Source organism: Arachis hypogaea, chromosome 9 (genome assembly GCF_003086295.3).
Source record: "Arachis hypogaea cultivar Tifrunner chromosome 9, arahy.Tifrunner.gnm2.J5K5, whole genome shotgun sequence".
In the NCBI taxonomy this organism is placed as follows: domain Eukaryota; kingdom Viridiplantae; phylum Streptophyta; class Magnoliopsida; order Fabales; family Fabaceae; genus Arachis; species Arachis hypogaea.
The window spans coordinates 5,102,405-5,112,110 of NC_092044.1; the positions used below are offsets into that span (position 1 = coordinate 5,102,405).

The 9,706-nt window shown below is 29.1% G+C and overlaps 1 long non-coding RNA gene across 1 annotated transcript; it reads left to right on the forward strand.

The window, feature by feature from the left end:
- Window positions 1–5,267: 5,267 nt before the first annotated feature.
- LOC112710080 (uncharacterized) lies at window positions 5,268–8,890 on the forward strand. Its single transcript, XR_011865260.1, has 5 exons — window positions 5,268–5,677; window positions 6,365–6,463; window positions 7,488–7,752; window positions 7,904–8,460; window positions 8,646–8,890. It is a non-coding gene; the product is annotated as an uncharacterized lncRNA (long non-coding RNA).
- The last annotated feature ends 816 nt before the right edge of the window (window positions 8,891–9,706 follow it).

The following is a 9,706-nucleotide window of genomic DNA, read 5'->3' on the forward strand; positions in this document are numbered from 1 at the left end:
GCTCTTTACTAATTTAGCATATTATGAAATATCAAATAATTAGAAGAAGTTAATAATTTTAATTTTTTTTCAATAATAAATAATTTGAAATGAAGTTTGTTAATTTGACATTAATGCAAGGAGCTATTAAGTTAAGAGTTTAATCCAGTAAAATTATTCTAAACATTAAATTTTATTACTAATTATAATATATCATTTGTTATTTAACTAGTTGTTCATCTATATAAATCAGTCATTAACTTTGATAGAAGGTATTTTGGTATTTAAAAACAATTACAAAAGTATTTAAGTATTTGATATGAATATAATCGGATTGACAAAAAATTTGACAAAAGTTTAGGGTGATCTGACTCGATTATTCTTTGAGTCTAAAACCAATATAATATATTGGATTGATTTTGGACGATAATCAGGTTACCTATACCTATAAACACTCTTAATTAGTGAATTAGAATTAAATTTCTACAAAAAAAAAAAGAGAAAGTAAAGAAAAAAAACATCTATAATGAAAAAAAATAAAATAGGTGAATGATAGTTGAAGTGAGATTAGAATTAAGAAAAAAATATATAAATATATTTTTATTTTTTAATATGTAAGGTAATCAGGTCAGTTTGAGTTTGTGAAATCTTAAATTTGATATCCAAACCAATTAAGGTGGGGTATAATCAGTAAAATTTCATTTGATATGATTATTCGTCGGGTATAAAATTTAATATAATTAGGTCAGATCGATTGAATTTTAATTTTATTAAATTTGTCACAGAAAAGACCTAATTACAAGATAGATTTAAAATAGTGTAAGAAATCAATTAAAAATTTTTAAACTATAAATACTTAACTACAAACTTAGTAAAATTATAAAAGCTGACAAAATAATTTAACCTTAAAATGAATACTAAATAATGTATTTGGATCTATTAAAACCAAATACAAATTTCTTCTTTTAAATTAATAAAACCACCTTGATTATATAATTAGTAATTTTGTCATTTTAAAATGATCTAAAAATATATGGTAATTTTTTTAAAATTAAATTATAACCACTTTTTATATCATGTATCATTTATTGTGTGTACGCTTTTTCTTCATTTTTTTCTAATGTGTTTTTTTTTCTTTTTACTTATATACTCGTGCTTTTTTTTTTTGTTATTGTCATCTTTAACACTACTTTTTTATCCTCTTCCTCATTTTTTGATTTGATTTATCTTTTTTTTCTTTCTTTTAAAATATCATCAGAAAAAGGAAGAAGAAAAAAAACATAATAACTGTAGTAACAATAAAAGAACGATGACTGTAGTAACAATAAAAGAACGATGATGAATAAAAAATACAGAAACAACAAAAAAAACGCCAAAAAAATAGCGTGGAATATGAACGTTTACTTTAGTGAGAGTTGGAGTATTAGATACGCTTTCACTTAAGATTTTTTGTATTTTTATTCCTATTATATGAATCAATTTCTGTATTATATTATTAAATGAGGAGTAAGTTTTAACTATATATGAAAGCTTTAAGCATGGAACAAGAGATTTGGCAAAGTTTTCTCAGGAATTAATAGCTAGAAGATCCAAGAAAAAGAAAGAAGCTATGAAGACGAAACAAAGCACTCGAGCATAATTTGTGTTGGGGAAGAAGAGTTCCTGTATGTAAATAGTATTAGCATGTGTGGATGGTACGTAGAGGTTGGAGGAGAAGAAGCAACAGTGCCAATGTTCGATGCTGTTCATGCGAGATTGATCGCCAGAACATTTGACAGTGGAGGTAGGTGGCATCTTTCTGTGCCGGAATTATAATTCTAACTCTTAAACAGGAGATGTTACAGTACAATTATATCATGGAGGAAGAAAAAAAAAAGCTATATGAATGACAACTCAAATTAAGGGTAAAAAACTTTAATAAGCCAAGTCAAGAATCATGTAACGTAAATACGCCAAAGCGAAAATCGTTCCAGCAACAAGCCAAATCATATTTTTATATAATTCGAACCAGCTTGGTTCGAATTACACACAAACACACGCACACACATAATTCGAACCAGCTTGGTTCGAATTACACACAGTAATTCATGGTATAATTCGAATTATGCTGTTAAAAAATTAATAATTTATTTAAAAAAATTTATTAAAAAAATTAATAATTTAAAAATTAAAAAATATATATTTTTATTTCATACGTTAAAAAAAGCTAACAAAATATTTAATTACGAGACTTTTTTAAAATATTAATGAACTATCAATTCGAATTCCATACAATACTTTTCTGTCCATTTTTAATAGTTCATGAATATTTTTTAATAAATTTTTTTAATAAATTTTTTTAAATTATAGTACAAAAAATATTTTATCATATGCAAAACAATTTAAAAAAAATGGCTTAAAAAATGTTAGGAGTACTATAAAAATTTGTAATGTTATAATAATTTAGGTAAATACATGCATGTACTCAAATTTTAAATAAAATACTCTATACAATACTCTTCTGCCCATTCTTGATAGTTCATGAATATTTTTTAAAATTTGAGTTAGAGTATTTTATTTAAAATTTGAGTACATGCATGTATTTACCTAAGTTATTATAACATTACAAATTTTTATAGTACTCCTAACTTTTTTTAAGCCATTTTTTTAAATTGTTTTGCATATGATAAAATATTTTTTGTACTATAATTTAAAAAAATTTATTAAAAAATATTCATGAACTATTAAAAATGGACAGAAAAGTATTATATGGAATTCGAATTGATAGCTCATTAATATTTTAAAGAAGTCTCGTAATTAAATATTTTGTTAGCTTTTTTTAACGTATGAAATAAAAATATATATTTTTTTAATTTTTAAATTATTATTTTTTTAATAAATTTTTTTAAATAAATTATTAATTTTTTAACAGCATAATTCGAATTATACCATGAATTACTGTGTGTAATTCGAACCAAACTGGTTCGAATTATGTGTGTGCGTGTGTTTGTGTGTAATTCGAACCAAGCTGGTTCGAATTACGTGTATGCATATGTAGAAATAGAATTCGAACCAGCATGGTTCGAATTATATAAAAATATGATTTGGCTTATTGCTGAAACAATTTTCGCGTTGGCATATTTACGTTACATGATTCTTGACTTGGTTTATTAAGGTTTTTTACCCTCAAATTAACTCAGGTATAATTTTTTACTTTTTTTATATATTAGGTGGATATTTCCATAAAGATATTTTTACATAAAAATAATATTATAAATTATTAGATAAATTAATATATTTAATTAATTATCTAAAAATTCATAATGTTATCTTTATATAAAAATATTATCATGTGAATATTCTCTTTTATATAGTCGGACTGCAAAACTTTTAAGAGGAAAAAAATACACCACGAGTCATATTTCAAAAAACGAAGTAAAAATAATATGGTTTGACCGTATGAGTATAAAACTTTATTCAAAATCATATATATTGTTGCTTACTTGCTTCCCATAGTAAAAACTTGAATCCACCTAAGAATAGATTTTGAAATGATGAATTATTAAGTTGAAGGCCCTACCTAAGCATAGAGTTGGAATTAAAATCTTTTGTCCCTATTTTTTGGCTACTTTATTGTACCATGTTATTTTATTTTTATTTTTCTTCAAATAACATATTGCATATTAGTATATTCATTACTAAATACCTTTCTAAATCCAGCAGATGATGTACACGATCATCTATTATATATTATTTTTATGTGTATGGTATCGATTTGGTTCTAATCTTTGGTGAATTTTATTTTACTCTCTAACATTTAATTTGTTTTATTTTTATTCCAAAACATTTAAATGACACTAATATTATTTTATTGTCAAATTTTTTTTAATATTTAACGAAATTGATATATTATTAATAATACTTTTATTAAAATTATATTTGTTCAACCTTTCTCTTCCACCTTCAGTCCTTCACCCTCTCAACAAGCCCAAATTTTATTTTTGTACTCTTTTCTTTTTCTTTCTCAAACTCCTCTTAAAAAATTAATAATGTAAAAAGAAGAAGAAGAGAATAAGAAAATGGAATTTAGGCTCAGTATGGTAAACAACTTAATTAAGCTCTTTTTGAAAAAATAGTTTAAATAATAAATAACTATATTAAAAGTAGCTTATAAATAAGTTATTTTGTGCTTAGATTTTTAGTTCTAAAAGTGCTTATTTTATAAAAATATGATAAAAAGTAGTAGTATTATGAGAGAAGTCATTTCTTTTAACTTCTTTATAAGCTCCTAAATAACTTCTTAGAAAGCCGCAATTTAATTTTAAAAATTGTACTTGACATTAATACTACTACTTTTTATAAATCAAAAACTCAAAAAAATTACTTTTGAAGCTTTTCAAATGGACCCTTAGACTTATTAAGAAGATGAAGGTAGAAAAAAGGAATTGAGCATGTGAAAATTAGTAAAGTTAATTTTAGAAAATAAATAAATAAATAAATAAATAAATAAAATAAAAAGTAATAAACAATCCTAGTTTATAACCTTAAAATTTTAATGGTTGAAAAAGAAAAGAATTATATACCTCTAATTGACGGATGGTTCATATTAAAAAAATTCACCTATAAATTGAGTTTTTTTTTTAATTCATTTCAATCAAGTCATCCAACAAGAACAATAGTAACATTGAGTTATATGGAGAGCTTTATTTCTTTGAGAGGTTAGAAAGAGTTGTATTCTCCTCGTGTCAAGAGAGAGTGTTATGGTAGTATTCTTGTGATAAAGAGAAATTGTAATTCTAAAAAAAAGTTATTCAGATATTTCCATTATACAAATATCTAATTTTTTTATTTCTATATTTTGTTGTTTGGTGCCTAACAGAGCAAACATAGCTTTAGCAAAAATATTATTAACAGTTTATCAATTCTGTTAATTATTAGTGAAAAATTTAACGGTAGAATAACATTGACGTTATTTTAAATATTTTGGAATAAAAATAAGACATCTAAAATAATAGGACCAAAATAGAATTCACCTTATTAACATATATAAAGAATGTAAAGAATCTGTTATAAAAAGAAGAAAAAAAATGTTCTGAAAACCGGTTCGAACCGGTCGAACCGTGACCGGACACTAAAGCGGTTCGAACAATAAGAAAAATCGTTAAATCTGAAAACTGGCATTGAACCGACGAACCGGCCGGTTACCGGTCGGTCGAACCGAACCGGAACCCGGCCGGTTTTTTAGCTGTGCAGCAAAACGCTGCCGTTTTGTGTTTTGTGAACCCTAAATGTCTGAATCCCTAATCCCATCCCTTCGCCCTTCGCACTTTCATTTCACTTTCATAGTTCAGCACTTCAGCTCCACCATTCTCATCAAGGTTCAGAGAGACATAGGGAACGCCATCACGCTCCGTCGCGCACTCTCGGGCCTCTCGCCGGATCCTCCGCGTCGTGTGCTCGCATCTCGCCTCTCTCCTCTGTGCTCGGCTGCTTGCACCTCCCTCCGCCAGTGAGTGCTCGAGCTGTGCGAGTTGGTTGTTGCTCGTCGTCCGTGGTTGTCTTTGCTTGATTCTGCCTCCCAGTGTCACTCGAGTCTCGTCTCAGTCACTGGCATCTCATGGTTCGCCTGTCTCGTCGCCGGCGGCAGAAGCAACTCGTGGGGTTGTCTCTTGCGTCGTCGCCTTCCGTCTGGGGGTCGCTGACTCGCCGTCGACCGTTGGTGAGTCCCTGCACCATCTCTTCCCTGTTCTCTCTTCTCCAGATTTCCCTTCTCCCTGTATATTTGCATGTTGCTGAAAAAATTGCTAATCAATAAATTTGCCTTGTTGCTGATCTAAATGTTGCTGTAAACCTGGACTTTACTAAGATTTGTTAATTTTGTTGCTGTAACTTGAATTTGTTGCTGAATTTGTTGCTTCCCAGTCATAAAATCATAACAGAATGCTCAGTCGGTGCTTGGTTGAATTGGCTTTGCTCACTGATTGTATTTGATGATAGATTTTAAATTGATAACTTTTAAATTTTAAATTTGCACTGCCCATGTTACTGATTCACTGTTCCTTCAGTGCTTTTTGTTGTTGTTAATCATTGTGATGAGCTGTGTTAAAATTGGGTTGAAAAATGTTAATCTTTCTTCATTTTTCATTGTTCTTAACTTCTGTTCTTTTTAAAAAAATTGCAATTGGTGATCTTTTGATTTATTATATGCTTCATGTTTTTAATTTCACTCTGCTTCTAGGCTTTGAAATCAGTTTATGATAACTGTGATCCAATTATTTAATTGGATAACTGATGTAATTATTGAGTTTAAGAGATTGAGTTTTTCTGTTCTCATTATTAGTAAGACATGGATAGTTTAGAATTTTCTATTTCTTTCCCTTACTTCTGAAGTTCGTTATTTCAAAAGGTTCAGTGTTGGCTTCAACTTTCAAATGGGAATTAGGAGCTGGTGAAGATAACAACATCTTCTGGAATTGAGTCTGTTGTTTCACTGCCTGATGAGAAAGTAAGATATGATCTAAAATTACAATAGTACACAGTGATATTTTTTCCATTTGGCTGGACTCAGTGAGACAACTGGGAAATATTCTTGTTTGGTCTGATTAACTAACTTCAATATTTAACCTTGTAAATCATATCTTGTACAATTCAGACAACCTTGTTAATCATATCTTGTACAATTCAGACAAAAACAGGACCTATTTTGGTTGCCATAAATTCCTTCAGGAAAGTTTCTCTGCATGGTAATGATTATATTAATGATTATATTAAAGCCTACAAGCATAAAAGAATTAAAAGAGCTTGTTTTGTTTTACTTTTTGACTCAATTACATTAAGGTAATATTGTCTATCTTTAACTTGTGCACTGCAATTATTTTGCATATTTTGCATATTTTGATGATTAATTACATTTAGTTGGTGATAATTTGTATAAGGTTTTAAATTTGAAAGATATTTTATTATGTTTATTTATAATTTACTTATTATTTTATCATGGAACGGTTTTTCCGGTTGAACTGCGGTTGGACCGGTTGAACCAGTAAACCAGTGAACCAGTAACTAAAGCGGTTTGATGACCGGTTCAGTTTTCAGAACCTTGAAAAAAACAGATTCTATCTAATAAGATTAGTTGAGCAATTCTCAAATTAATTCAAATAATGTTTTCAAATAATTCTGTTATGAGGAGTAGGGTTAGTTAGATTAGTAGTGAAAGTTTCTGTGTATATATATATACTCCTATTCTAGTGTACAAACAATGAAATGAAAAATAACACTTTCTAATTTCTTCTGCATAAGTTTCATTCTTCCGCTTAGAAAATTTTTTTTCTTATTCTTACATGGTATCATAGAGCGATAAAGATCCATGGACCCAGAAATCATCAACAACCTACTACCTTCTAGTTTCATTCCTCAAGCATCTTTTACATCTACGACAATAATTGCAAAACCACTATCCATTCTTTTACCCAAAAAATTGAACAATGACAATTTTTTCACTTGGCGTCACTCTGCAATTCTTACAATTTTAGGTCAAGAATTTGAAGATCACTTAGACAAAATGAAGATTCCAATTTGCTATGCCTCACCAGCAAATGCACAAGCTCAAAAAGAATCAAAAGCATATAGAGAATGGAGACTTGATGAGTACAATGATGCTTCATGGTTATTTTCATCCATGGAGTTCTTGATTGTTACTTTGCTCATGAATTTTGGAGCCGCCTTCATACACATTTTGCATCCCAAACCAAGGTTCGCATTAGACAACTCCAATTGCAATTGAAGTCAATAAAAAAGGTGGGATCAATATCAGATTATCTTCTTGAAATAAAAAAAGTGGTTGATTCTCTTGCTACTGTTGGAGCTCCTTTAATTGAGGCAGAATACACCAATATCATTCTAGATGGTTTAAATGAAGATTATCAATCTTTTCTCACCTATGTTACAGCAAAACATCTACCCTACTCCATTCCTGATCTTGAAGCTCTCTTGATGGCTCAAGAAGACATTGTCAAGAGATTCAAAAAACCGGATTCCTTTATGGTGTAGGTAAATTTTACTCAGTCACAACCTGTTAATCAAAATAATTCTGATCCTAGCTTTGAAAGACACACAACAAACATGCTTAGTAGAGGAACTTATGGTAGAAGAGGTCGTGGAGAAAGATCGCAGCGTGGAGGCAGGGGTGCATGGAACAATCCTAATCGTCCACAATGCCAAATTTGTGGCAAGCTGGGACATGTTGTCAGTTACTGTTATTTTCGATTTGATCAACAATTCCAGCATGCCCAACAAAATTCAGGTTCATCATTCATGCACAATGCCTACCTCCACCTCCCTCCTTTCATAACCACAGAGCATTGCTAGTTACACCAACTACTATGGCTGACCTTTCATGGTATGCTGATTCTGGAGCTTCTCATTACTGTATTCCAGATCAGTCTAACTTACAGCAATCACAAGAATACCATGGTCAAGATTAGGTGTATATAGATAATGGTTCAGGTATGAAGATTCAGCATGTTGGAAAATTTTTTTTACATCATAAACCAACTGAAAAGAGATACTATCTTTATGATTTATTACATGCCCCTTCAATTGCTCATAATCTTGTTAGCGTATCAAAATTTACAAGAGATAATCAAGTTTATTTCTCTTTTTGGCCTGATGTGTGTTTTGTGAAATCTCAGGCTACCAAGGAGGTGCTTCTCCAAGGAACAGCAGCTAATGGCATATATAGATTTTAAAAAGTTTATATTCCAAAAATAAAAACAGATTGTAGTCAGTTTAATTCTCATGTTCTTATAGCTAAGACTTTATCTCTAGATATGTATCACAAGAGATTTGGTCACCCAACAATACAAATTGTAAAATTCATTGTAGCAAGTTGTTCACTACCTATTAATAATAATGAATTTGATACTGTTATGTGTGATTCATGTTGTTTGGCTAAATCTCACAGACTTTCTTACTCTCTATTTACTACTATATATGATTCTCCCTTATCTTTAGTTGTGTCTGATATTTGGGGACCAGCTCCAATTACTGCTCACACAGGTGTTAGATATTATGCATCTTTTATTAACACTTACTCAAGGTACACTACTATATATTTTTTAACCAATAAATCACAAGTTTTCAGTGTGTTTAAACTATATAAAGCTCAAATGAAAAAGTAACTTGGACATTCTATAAAAGCTCTACAAACTGATAATGTTAGAGAGTATTTGTCTAAGACTTTTACAGATTTTTTTAGCCCAAGAAGGTATTATACATAGGCTTACTTGCTCTGATACCATGTAAGAATAAGAAAGAAAAAGAATTTCTAAGCAGAAGAATGAAACTTATGCAGAAGGAATTAGAAAATGTTATTTTTCATTTCATTGTTTGTACACTAGTAGGAATATATATATATACACAGAAGCTTTCACTACTAATCTAACTAACCCTACTCCTCATAACAGAATTATTTGAAAATATTATTTGAATTAATTTGAGAATTGCTCAACTAATCTTATTAGATAGAATCTGTTTTTTTTTATAACAGATTCTTTACATTCTTTATATATATGTTAATAAACCTCAAACTTTAGAAACCAAAACAGTATTTTACCCTATTTTTATTATAACTCGAGGAGAAATTAAAGAAAATTTTTTTATGCAACCAATTTAGAGTGTAATCAATTATATTTAGTAACAAAAAAAAGTTATCTTAACTCAAGATTAACCCTAATTTTATTTTCACAAATCA